The following is a 10,160-nucleotide window of genomic DNA, read 5'->3' on the forward strand; positions in this document are numbered from 1 at the left end:
CCCTCTAAAATATCTTCACAGGAACGTAACCTAAAGTTCTTGAGAAGAGCCATCACATTAGTCTTTGAACATGACAATACAATTAGTTACCCAAAGACTCTGCGATTTGATCTTATCTACGCCATTTCAACCCCTACTGCAATCTGGTTCAGGGAGGTATGCACGAAATAACCAAGCACATTAGGTCCTGCCCGTCACGCTCTTGTAAGCCATGTTTTGCAGGGGTGCAGATTCCAGCAAACAGTAAAGACACGATAGCTCATGAAGTAATTGAGGCTTTCTTTATCGGAAAGAAAGGAACCCTGTGCGTCAGCGACCCATCAATATCTTTATATGAGGCTGAAAAGAAATATTTAACCAGTACGCTTCCATATCTATCGTAATGTGACTGTGTTCCTTGCGTCTAAGAATGTTTTATAAGTGTGTGGTGTGCCTCCGATTAAAGCAGTTGTAAGTGGCGATCTGTGCCGTCTCCTTCCTTGTTTCTGTGTGTGTCCGCGCCTAGTACCCAAGATGAATCCAGATTTGACGTCGCACTTGGTGGCTGGCTGGGGCGCCAAGCATGTTCGGGGTCTCCTGGCCGCTATCATATTAGTTGTAGCAAACCGTCTAGCTGGTTCAGTTAAATGGACAGTTCAGTCTGTCGCAGACTTTTTGCTTAACTTGTGATACATAGCGCAGTGGCCCCTTTCTAAATTTGGTATGCTTCACCGCAGTACCTTGTGGTATGCCTCACCGCATAACAAGTATTGCAAGGAAGCTAACGATACGAAGTTCAATTCTGCAACGATTTCTTAGAGACTTGCCTTTCTACCACCCACTACCAATAACCTATCAGTAAGTCGCTTGTCATAGGTCTTGCCAGACAATAGGTGTTAGGGAGGGGTAGTCATATTTGTGAACACTGCCAAGGAAAGCAGTTGCCCAGATGAAGGCAGGCTCCCTTGTCAAAACGTTCGTACCAGCTTTTTCGACTACTCTTAAATCATCGCAAGACGTTAGTGTATTTTAACGAAGCATACAGATGGTCAGAACGGTTGACACGAATCCTGTATGAAGGGTTTCAGTCAGGTATGAAGCTAATGTTCTGGTTTCAACAAAGCAGATTTTTCGGCGTAAAAGGATGCTTCGAAAAATTTCTTTGGGTAAGTCCTTAAAGAGCACCGACTTTTGGGCTAGTTGGTTACGCATAGCAGATGACGGTCAAGCGCGCACAAACCAGGACAGAGTGAAGAGTAACCAACCCAAGCGCTTACTTCGTACTAATTGCGTATTTACAAAATTGCATCATACGAATAATTTCCTTCATGACGTCACAAGTACGTCACGAAGCTGCGTGCAGAGAATATCCCTATAAAGACGTGCTCGGGATCGAGACGGCTATAAACACGGCTTTACAGGGATCTTCTCTACACGCGGCTTCGTGATCCATCGAAGCCATCCGTTGGTATTCATGATCTACGCTCCTACCTCACTGTCGTTGACCACAGCACAGTATGTATTTGGCAGCAAATGCTGAGGAACCATCGGGGCAGCCAGCCTAAGCGGCCAAATACGCAGAAGTGTGAAGTGAAGACTATCAGTGAAGTTCGTCTACCGGAGAATGTGGAGCACATCCTCAATCTTGGACCCAAGTTCGCCGTGGAGCCAAAGTTGTGTGCCCCGCAACAACTGTCGCTAGTTCCACTTGTTTCGTGGCATGCAGACAGCAGTGAAGCTGATGGATGTATTTCGGAAGGAATCGATGCGTTGAATCGAAGTAGAATTACAGTGCCATGTATATATTTAGGCCGTACCGCTTCAACTTTGCGTAAATATGACCTGTGCCTTCTCCCTTCTGATAAAGAAGGACGGTGTGGGGTTTTGAGACGGAACCAATTTTGTAAAAATGACTTAGATGGAATTTGAGCTGTGATGCGTGGATCACAAAATGTTTCGATGAAAAAACTGCAGCCCGCATGAAAAAATCCCTTTGCCAAAAGCTTAACCTTACTATGTTGGCGGAAAACATTGGGAATAGCAATGCTTCTTTCTTGAAAGTCATGTTCACCGTGAAAACCCATAAAGTGGAGTGCCCCCTAAGGGTGATCGTCTCCCAGAATAGCTCCTGGCAGAAATCGGTTGCACTCTTTCTACAAAAGAAGCTAAATCTTCTTAAAAGTGATTATCCCTTCAAAATCTAAAATTCTGAAAAGGTGCTGGGTTTTTTGGAAAATAATCTTGACAAAAGCTTTCTGGCCTGCTTGTTGAACATAAAGGATTAATAGTGCTCCTTGCCACAAGAAAAACTCCTCCTTTACGTAGAAGAGTGCATAAATAGCTGTTGCTCCGTAGCATTCCAGAATGCAGTAGGCATTCCCATTGAAGGTTTCCTTGAATTGCTAAGCTTTTATATGAAGAGTACTTGCGTTGAATGAAATGACCAGATCTTCATCCAAAGGAAGGGTTTCAGTTTAGGCCTATGCATAGCTCCTGTTCTTAAGGACACTTTGAACAGGACACTCCTGTTCTTAGGTATAACGCATTGTGATACACTAATTTTTCGCCACCTCAAAGATTTTCATAATGCGAATGTGGTTAGATATGTGTACGATTTTTCAAATTTTAATGCAAGGAAGCGAAGATGGTTTTCCAGCCTGTCAAGCTCATATTTGCTTAGCGAACTGCGTTTCCTGCTACTCATGGCCTGATATTCGCCTCGTTTCGTGGCTTGTAAAAATACAATGGCAATCTGCAGCTTTTACATGCAGCTTGTTTGTGTAGCCATCACAATAGCACGTGTATTTCTTATCGCTTGAAAAAAAAATGGATATCCAGCATGCGTAATGTACGGAAGACATTGGAGCTTTGCTGGGAGTGATGATTCCAGCCGATGAAAATCAACTCGTAGATCTTTTTCGCGAATTTCGCAATCGTTTAATATTACCGAATGAAAATCCAGAAGATGTTGTTTTACGGTTTCTTTATTTGAAGCTAGAACTTTCTAACAATCATGTGTGCTGGGAGCACCATCCAAGGGCATATAAACAGCTGTTACATTATCATTCATCCCATTCGAAAGTTCTTAAAAGAGCAATAGCTGGACATTGCTTATACAAGGGCCAGATTAAATCTTATTTCATTCCATGGCAAGAAGTTCGAAAGGCAAGTGACACGACTTTTATCAGCAAGGTATCCTGACAATGTTCTAGTATATATAGCTGAGAAGAAGTTGAAAAAAGAAACAATAAAAGATACTTTCAAGAAGGAAATAGATTCCGCACTGTAGTAGTTCCGTACATGCACAATACCTCACACCGCCTAAAATAATATAGGAAATCCTAGTAATATCACTGTAGTGCTTTCCGCCCCTGGGAAGCTTGGGAAACATTATCAAATGACTAATCCTTTCCAAAAAAAGAAAGAGCCTTGCACTGTCAAACATCGCGATTCTTTTGTAACGTGTGGGTCTGGCGTGGTATGTGAAGTTCCCTTACCGTGTTGTTCCAGCTATATTGGCCATACTGGAAGGTGTCTGAATGAAAGACTTCTAGAACACAGGCGGAAGGTGGCGAATTACCCCGATGGGAATTTCGCTGGGCATTGGCATGAGTGTGGAATACAGAACAAGAAGCCGTGTAAACCCTTATTCAACATATGTAATATAGTAGCCAAAAATAGGAACCAGGATGGTGGGAGATAAGTGGAGCAGATTGCATTAGAAAGGCGGGTCGATCGTGTGTCAGCGCACCTTCTGTTTTTCTGTCGTCCAAGGAAACCAAGTGGAGAACGGTAAAAAGAAGGACACCGACCACTGAAAGAATACAATACATGTGGTCACCCTTGATCATTTGTAAACTCGGTAGAACGCCATTTGTCTCAGCCCCCAAGGCCTTACTGTGTGCTCCCAAGAAAACGCGCCCCCATACTATATGTGCCCGGTGTGATCGAGGGCTTAGCCTGCGTTATACGCGGCTATGACGTTCAGGTAGCTCACCTACCAACCTCCCCCCACCCCCCGCACCCCCCTAAAAAAAATATTACGCCATCGGCTGGTAAACGTGAAAGACAAGCTTCCGAAGACAAAGTCCCCTGGCATCGTCTACGGGATTCCATGTGAAGACTGCGACTGCGTATATATCGGCGAGACAGGCAGTTTCGAACAGTGGTTGAAGCCGCATGTCAACGATGTCAGAAAGAAAAAAAGTCGCATCAAACGCCTTGGCAGAACATGCAGGTATCTTGGGCCACGGTATTGATTGGTATAACGCCAAGATATTAGAAAAAAAAGAGAAATTTGACTTCAAGACAACACTTGGAATCCCTCCTAATCCAAAATCCACTCTGTGAAGGTGGTTGACCAGAGAAGCCGTGTACGTGGGTGCCTTAGTGGCGAACTGTCCATTATCGTGCGTCAAACGCCGTATGCATATAAATGGAAGACGAGGCGCGAGTAGTCGCTCCTCCACGATGTTCAACCTCGGAAGATGATGAGGCACCGGAAGGGGGGGGGGGGGTGTTTACATACCCATGTATTGTTGCAGAACGCGGCACGACCCCTCTTACTAACGAGTCCCTGCACTTAGAACTGATGCGTATCTCACCGCACTCTGAGCGCACACACTGATTCACCATACCCAAGGAGATCGTGCGTTGGTCAATGTCCCGCAGTGTAGTAATGGTTGTGAGGTCACTCGGAAACTACAAGCGGTCACACAAAACACTAGGCCACACAAAATTGGTTCCCCACGAACTCCCCCTCTGAAACCTGGCCGTTGCTCCGCAGAGACGTTCCAAGTTTCTGGGATCGGGGCCACAAAGTTCGCATTTCTTTCCGCTGTCCAGTCCTGGCAGGCAGCACGCTTACGGGGCCGCCACCACGGGAGAGCGGAAGGAAAGTGAGGAGATACGCAAGCGCTGTTAACGCCGACAGAGGGAGGGTGGTGCGAACGTAGACGTGGCCGACGTGGGTCAACTGTAGTATCTGTTCTTATCAGCTTAATCTCTACGGGTTGTATTTGAACCTAATATATTAAACTTATTTGTGCAAGTTGGCGAAGTGCTTAAAGCCTGCTCCATCTTCGCCCCGGATCGGCTCATGGGGGAGAAATTGTCGATCTACACGGTTCGATAGACTCACGCAGTTTTTTTCCAGAACCTAGCCATATACAGCTTCGCAGTAAAAGACAACGTGCTCACGATTACTCCCCTGCAAAAAATTTACACCAGCAGCAAAGCAGAATGCATTTGCTGACTGCTATATTAGCTGTTGTCTGTCTCTGTATTCACGGACCACCACGTGCTCTGCTGGCTTTTCTCACACAAGGATCCTACCAGCCGGCTTGGTCGCTGGGCTCTGCAGCTGCAAGAATATTCCTATGCAGTAGTGTACAAGTCGGGCCGATTACATGAAGACGCAGACTGTTTATCACGCTATCCAGTGGACGAACCACTCTCCTACCCTGACCCCGATACCGACGCTTGCGTTTTCTCCGTTCCTCAGCTGCTACCCATGCACATTGCGAGTTTCTCGTGGACGATGCACGCGGGCACCCCGACGAAGACGACGAACCGTCTCTGGCTCTCGAGCTGTCTGTTGAACCGGCCAGCGCTGCAGTTAGCCCTTGTAAATGTAATTTGTATATAGTCTCCAGTCTCAATCCTTCGTTCGCGTGACAATATATATATATATATATATATATATATATATATATATATATATATATATATATATATATATATATATATATATCTATATTCTGCGCTTCTGACGGTGTTCTGCTCTGGACCTCCATCAGTTGCACTTCGCTTCTAGCCAGACGCCGGAAGTGTGTCGACTGAGCTGCTGCACCCTTCGCACTGTGGTGAACGCGGTTTAAGACATATGCGATCTGGGACCTCAAAGATGTGCGACGTAATGCTGACGCGTTTCTCTCTCATTGTTTTCTGCTCCTACAGCCGGTCTCCGAAGGCGACTTGAGTGGAGGGGAGGTATCTTTAATATGCATGAATATCCGTGAAAAGACGCAGCAAGAAGGGAGCACTCAAAGGTTTGGTAAGAAAGACGCCTCTCTTTCTCGCTAAATACAGTAGCTACTCATGACAGCAAGGGCACCATATTTAAGGCCCAAATGGCTCACTAGCATGGCGTTTCTGATGAACTTGAGTTTGAAAGAACCAGACGTGTGTGTTTTGAGGGACAGACCGCTGACTAGCAGATATCGCTTGCCACCCCGTTTTATTCAGCTCCCTCTGTGACTCAACCTTGGGCTGATCGCTGCCTCCTAACTTCTTCTGTCCAGTGATCACATAATTCCAGCTTTGACAGCAGCCCTCACTTCATACTTAGGCAATAGCCGCAAACACTTTCAAACTTCTCAGTGCGCACACTAGCTATAGCTGCAATCCTGTCTTCACCGTGACACTAGCAGCGTCTCAGTATCGAAAGCGTGATGGAACCCTGTCGCGGTAGTGGATATGTTCGAATGTGAAGTCGTGGCTATCATTCGCTTCGCCTAAGGAATTTAGAAGTCAACTAATTTAATTATTTTGGATGTCTCCAACACAAGCAATGAAATAACATGAGTGACGTCAACATCGCATCTACGTAGCGTAAACGAGGTACTTACATAACTTAACACATTAGAGATATGTAGCGTGTCCGGTATTCGGGCAAGCGCGGGCGGTTTTCCGGTTTAGCGGGGGCGTCAACGTGAGCGGCCAGATTAGTGGCGCCAGCTGGTGGCGCAAAGGTCAACCACACAAACACAGAGCTAATTACTGTATTCTGCTTAGCTGCTGGCGTAAATTTTCGACAGTGGCGTAATCGTGTTCACAATTACGCCGCTGCCAAAAATTTGCACGAGTGGCGAAGCAGGATATGGTGAGTTACTGCAGTTTTAGCTCTGCGTTTGTCTGGTTGAGCTCTACAACGCCAGGCGGCTTCACCGCTCAGGCCGCTCACGTTTACGCCCCGACCATCCGGTAATCCGCCCAAACCGCTCCCGTTTACCGCGATAGCGTACAAGCTAAAGGTCTCTATTATCTGCACTGATGTAACTGAAGGCCAACACCTATAGCGGATGAATACAAGCTGCCTACATGCCGAAAGCGTCAATTTTCATTTCACGGGATTTGTTTAAACATGGAAAGAAAAAATAAGGTTACGCAAGCAATAGAGCGTAAAAAAATAAGATTTTCTTTTGTTTTCGTACGTGTTTTAAGGCCTAGTGCTGGCACATACGCTGTAAATAAAATAATTTGCAGTTCTGCCTGAAAGACGAAGCACCAATTGCGGTATGAAATTGCTAGATACCTGTACGAAGTAAGGATAGTAGTTTTATCGGCCGTATAAACTTTCAAACATTCGCTTACTAACTAAATTAACAATGATAGAATATGTAAGCGTGACTCAACGAGGACGTAGAAAGAAACAGACGCAGAGAGCCAGCGCTGTCTTTGTGCGTCTGCTTCTTTCTACGTGTTTTAACTAAATTAACCAGCACGGTGTCACGCGCGCACAGGTAAACATGAACACATCTCGCTCGATGACAGCGAAAAGTGTCTGTGAAAACACTGGAGTTTGGAATCGCGGAAGCAGCCGCGCGCCAATTGACCTCGGTGCATTTGTCGCTTCAACGCGATCGAAACGTCGAAAGCACAGCGCATACGAAGCTACCGGCACTACGCGCAGTCTGCAAACATCGCAGATCGCTTTGAAGATGAGGCCCGTGCTGGCGCGCACTTTAGACACGTCGCAGATTGCTTTCAAAACACACGAGCGTGGGCAATGCGTCCCTCCGGCATCCGCCAACGGCGTCTACTACGGCGTCCACGATTCGCGTGGCAGACGTCGTAGCAGACGCCGCAGTTGTCTCCGCTCTGTAGGGAGCGGCGGGCGGGGAGGACATCGAGACACCCTGGCAACCGCCGTAGATGAACGCCCCTCCTCCCTCGCCTGACCCCCTTGCTTCGGGAACCACAGGAGAGGGAACGCATCCTAGCCGCGTTCCTCGCTTACGCACGCGAGATTGAACCGCGTTCGCCGGCTCACCCTCACAAGCGTTCACTCATGCGGAACCTCACGGCGACGGCGACGGCAGAAATGCACCGGGAGTGTCCATATATTTGCGTTCGCAATAATAATTCAAACTTACTTATTAAGTCCCGAAAAGCTTTTCAAATATGAACACCAATACTGGAGTTTCCCCTAAAAAACACTTAATTGGTTTCATCAGCTTATCATAGATGGTCTCGATGTCTTGCTCGCGTAACATAGGAGGCACCATCTCTTTTCTTCATTTTTCTTTTTTTTTAATAGAGGATTTATAAGAATCGCACGCCCATTGCAGACAGCGTAATATTGGTCCTTGATTTGGATTGCTCGAAGAGGGCGACATTACTCGCACGAGAAATGAAAATGTACGTACAGTCGACTAAGCAACAAAAATTCACTGATTAGCTTTCTGATTAATTGCTTCACGGCACATTTTCCAATTTATTAATCGCAGTGCGTATTCTCACAGGGCACATTCAGTTGGAACGAATTTTCACGATCAAACGAGTTTCGAGATAAGCGCCGTGAAACTTGGGGCAAATATGAACTGTTAATGCACTTACTCCTTCATTAAACTGCAGTGTTATGTAATGAAGCGCAAAAGTAACTGTAATGCCCAGGCACGTACCCAGGGAGGGGGGGCGGTGGAGGTCCGCTCCCCCCCTGAAATTAAGCGGCATAACCCCATCCACACCACCACTCCTCAGACACATTCCTAAAGCGCTGATAAGTAAGTCTATTCGGCAGTCAACATTTTGATGCCTTTTACGCCGAGAGCTGTATATGAGTGACCTTACATCATTTTTTCGTCATCCGTCAAGAGAAAAAATCATCATGTGGGCCGATCCTGGTGATAGTACAGAAATGGTCCAATTTCAATGACACATACCCCAGTGGGCTCGAGAACCTGTAACGCGCCCTTCGAAATCTTCAGCGTGAGCCCACGCATGGGGAGTGCTTAACGCCTGCTTCACCTTAGCCGCGGGTCGGCCCGCCATTGCACTACTGTCGGGCCGACCCACGGTGGAGGTGAAGCAGGTATTAAGCACTCTCCATACGTGGGCCGATCCCGAAGATTGTGCAATACTGGGCCCAATCGTGGCGGAGGCGAACCAGGCGTTAAGCACTCCCCATACGTGGGTGAATTACTTTGCTTTTCGTTTGAGAGCTTTGACTTTCGTCAGCTCTCACTGCCATTCCATCTTCACAGAGTGGAATGGTTGTCAATTTTTGCCCTGCTTTTGGATGGCGGTAGTTATAGGTATCTCCTGGGGCGCGAAGGCCAGTTTTCTCATCGATTCGGTGCTCGTGTGATTAACTCGATATGAGTGCAGTTGTCACCATCAGTGGCGTAGCCAGAAATTTCGTTCGGGGGGGGGGGGGGGGGGGGGGGGCTCACTTTGCAGCTCGGTCTCCTTAAGAGGAAGCCTTAGCTCGGGTGCTGGTATCTAAATACATGTAGAAGGAGAATTCGTTTTTCTCGGCAACCAATGCGCCAAATTTGACGAGGTTTGTTGCATTTAAAAGAAAAACTTAAATTCTACTGAATTTCGGTGTCGTATTTTTCATTTACATAGTCAATTTTTATTAAAAGTTCACCAAAATCGCAAATATTCCGAAATCTAAACTGTGAAGTTTAGAACTATGTAACTCAGCAATGAAAAATGGTATCACAATTCTCTGAATTGCACCTAATAGTACATCTACTGCGTACAAATTTCTATGTTACACGTGAATCTCAAGAAATTTAGCATTATGGAAATACAGCTTTCGCAGAATCCTTGTACACAACGTAACCAATTCACGTAAGATACGAATTGACACACCAAATTTGTCCGCTTCGACTGTTATAATAGATGCCGTTTACTGAACAGCGACATGTGTGCTTGATGCAGAGCTATTAGTTTGTAAACGTCGTGCTTCTATTTCTTTTCTTTTTCAACTTTCGAATTTTTCAAAATATTTAAACAGTGTTCAGGCCCCAAATCGAAATTCCGCTTCCAACAGACACTAGAATTTAACTTTCTCTCTCAAGTGCAACACATTTCATTAAAAGCGATGCGGGGGTTTTCACAGAAAAGCGATTCTGCGTTTTACATGTATTTGAACAGGTCGCGTCGGAGTT

At 46.1% G+C, this 10,160-nt stretch overlaps 1 pseudogene; it reads left to right on the forward strand.

The window, feature by feature from the left end:
• The first annotated feature begins 4,932 nt into the window (after positions 1-4,932).
• Positions 4,933-5,106, forward strand: LOC126534960 (U2 spliceosomal RNA; annotated as a pseudogene).
• The last annotated feature ends 5,054 nt before the right edge of the window (positions 5,107-10,160 follow it).

This window comes from Dermacentor andersoni, chromosome 7, assembly GCF_023375885.2.
Source record: "Dermacentor andersoni chromosome 7, qqDerAnde1_hic_scaffold, whole genome shotgun sequence".
Taxonomy (NCBI): Eukaryota; Metazoa; Arthropoda; class Arachnida; order Ixodida; family Ixodidae; genus Dermacentor; species Dermacentor andersoni.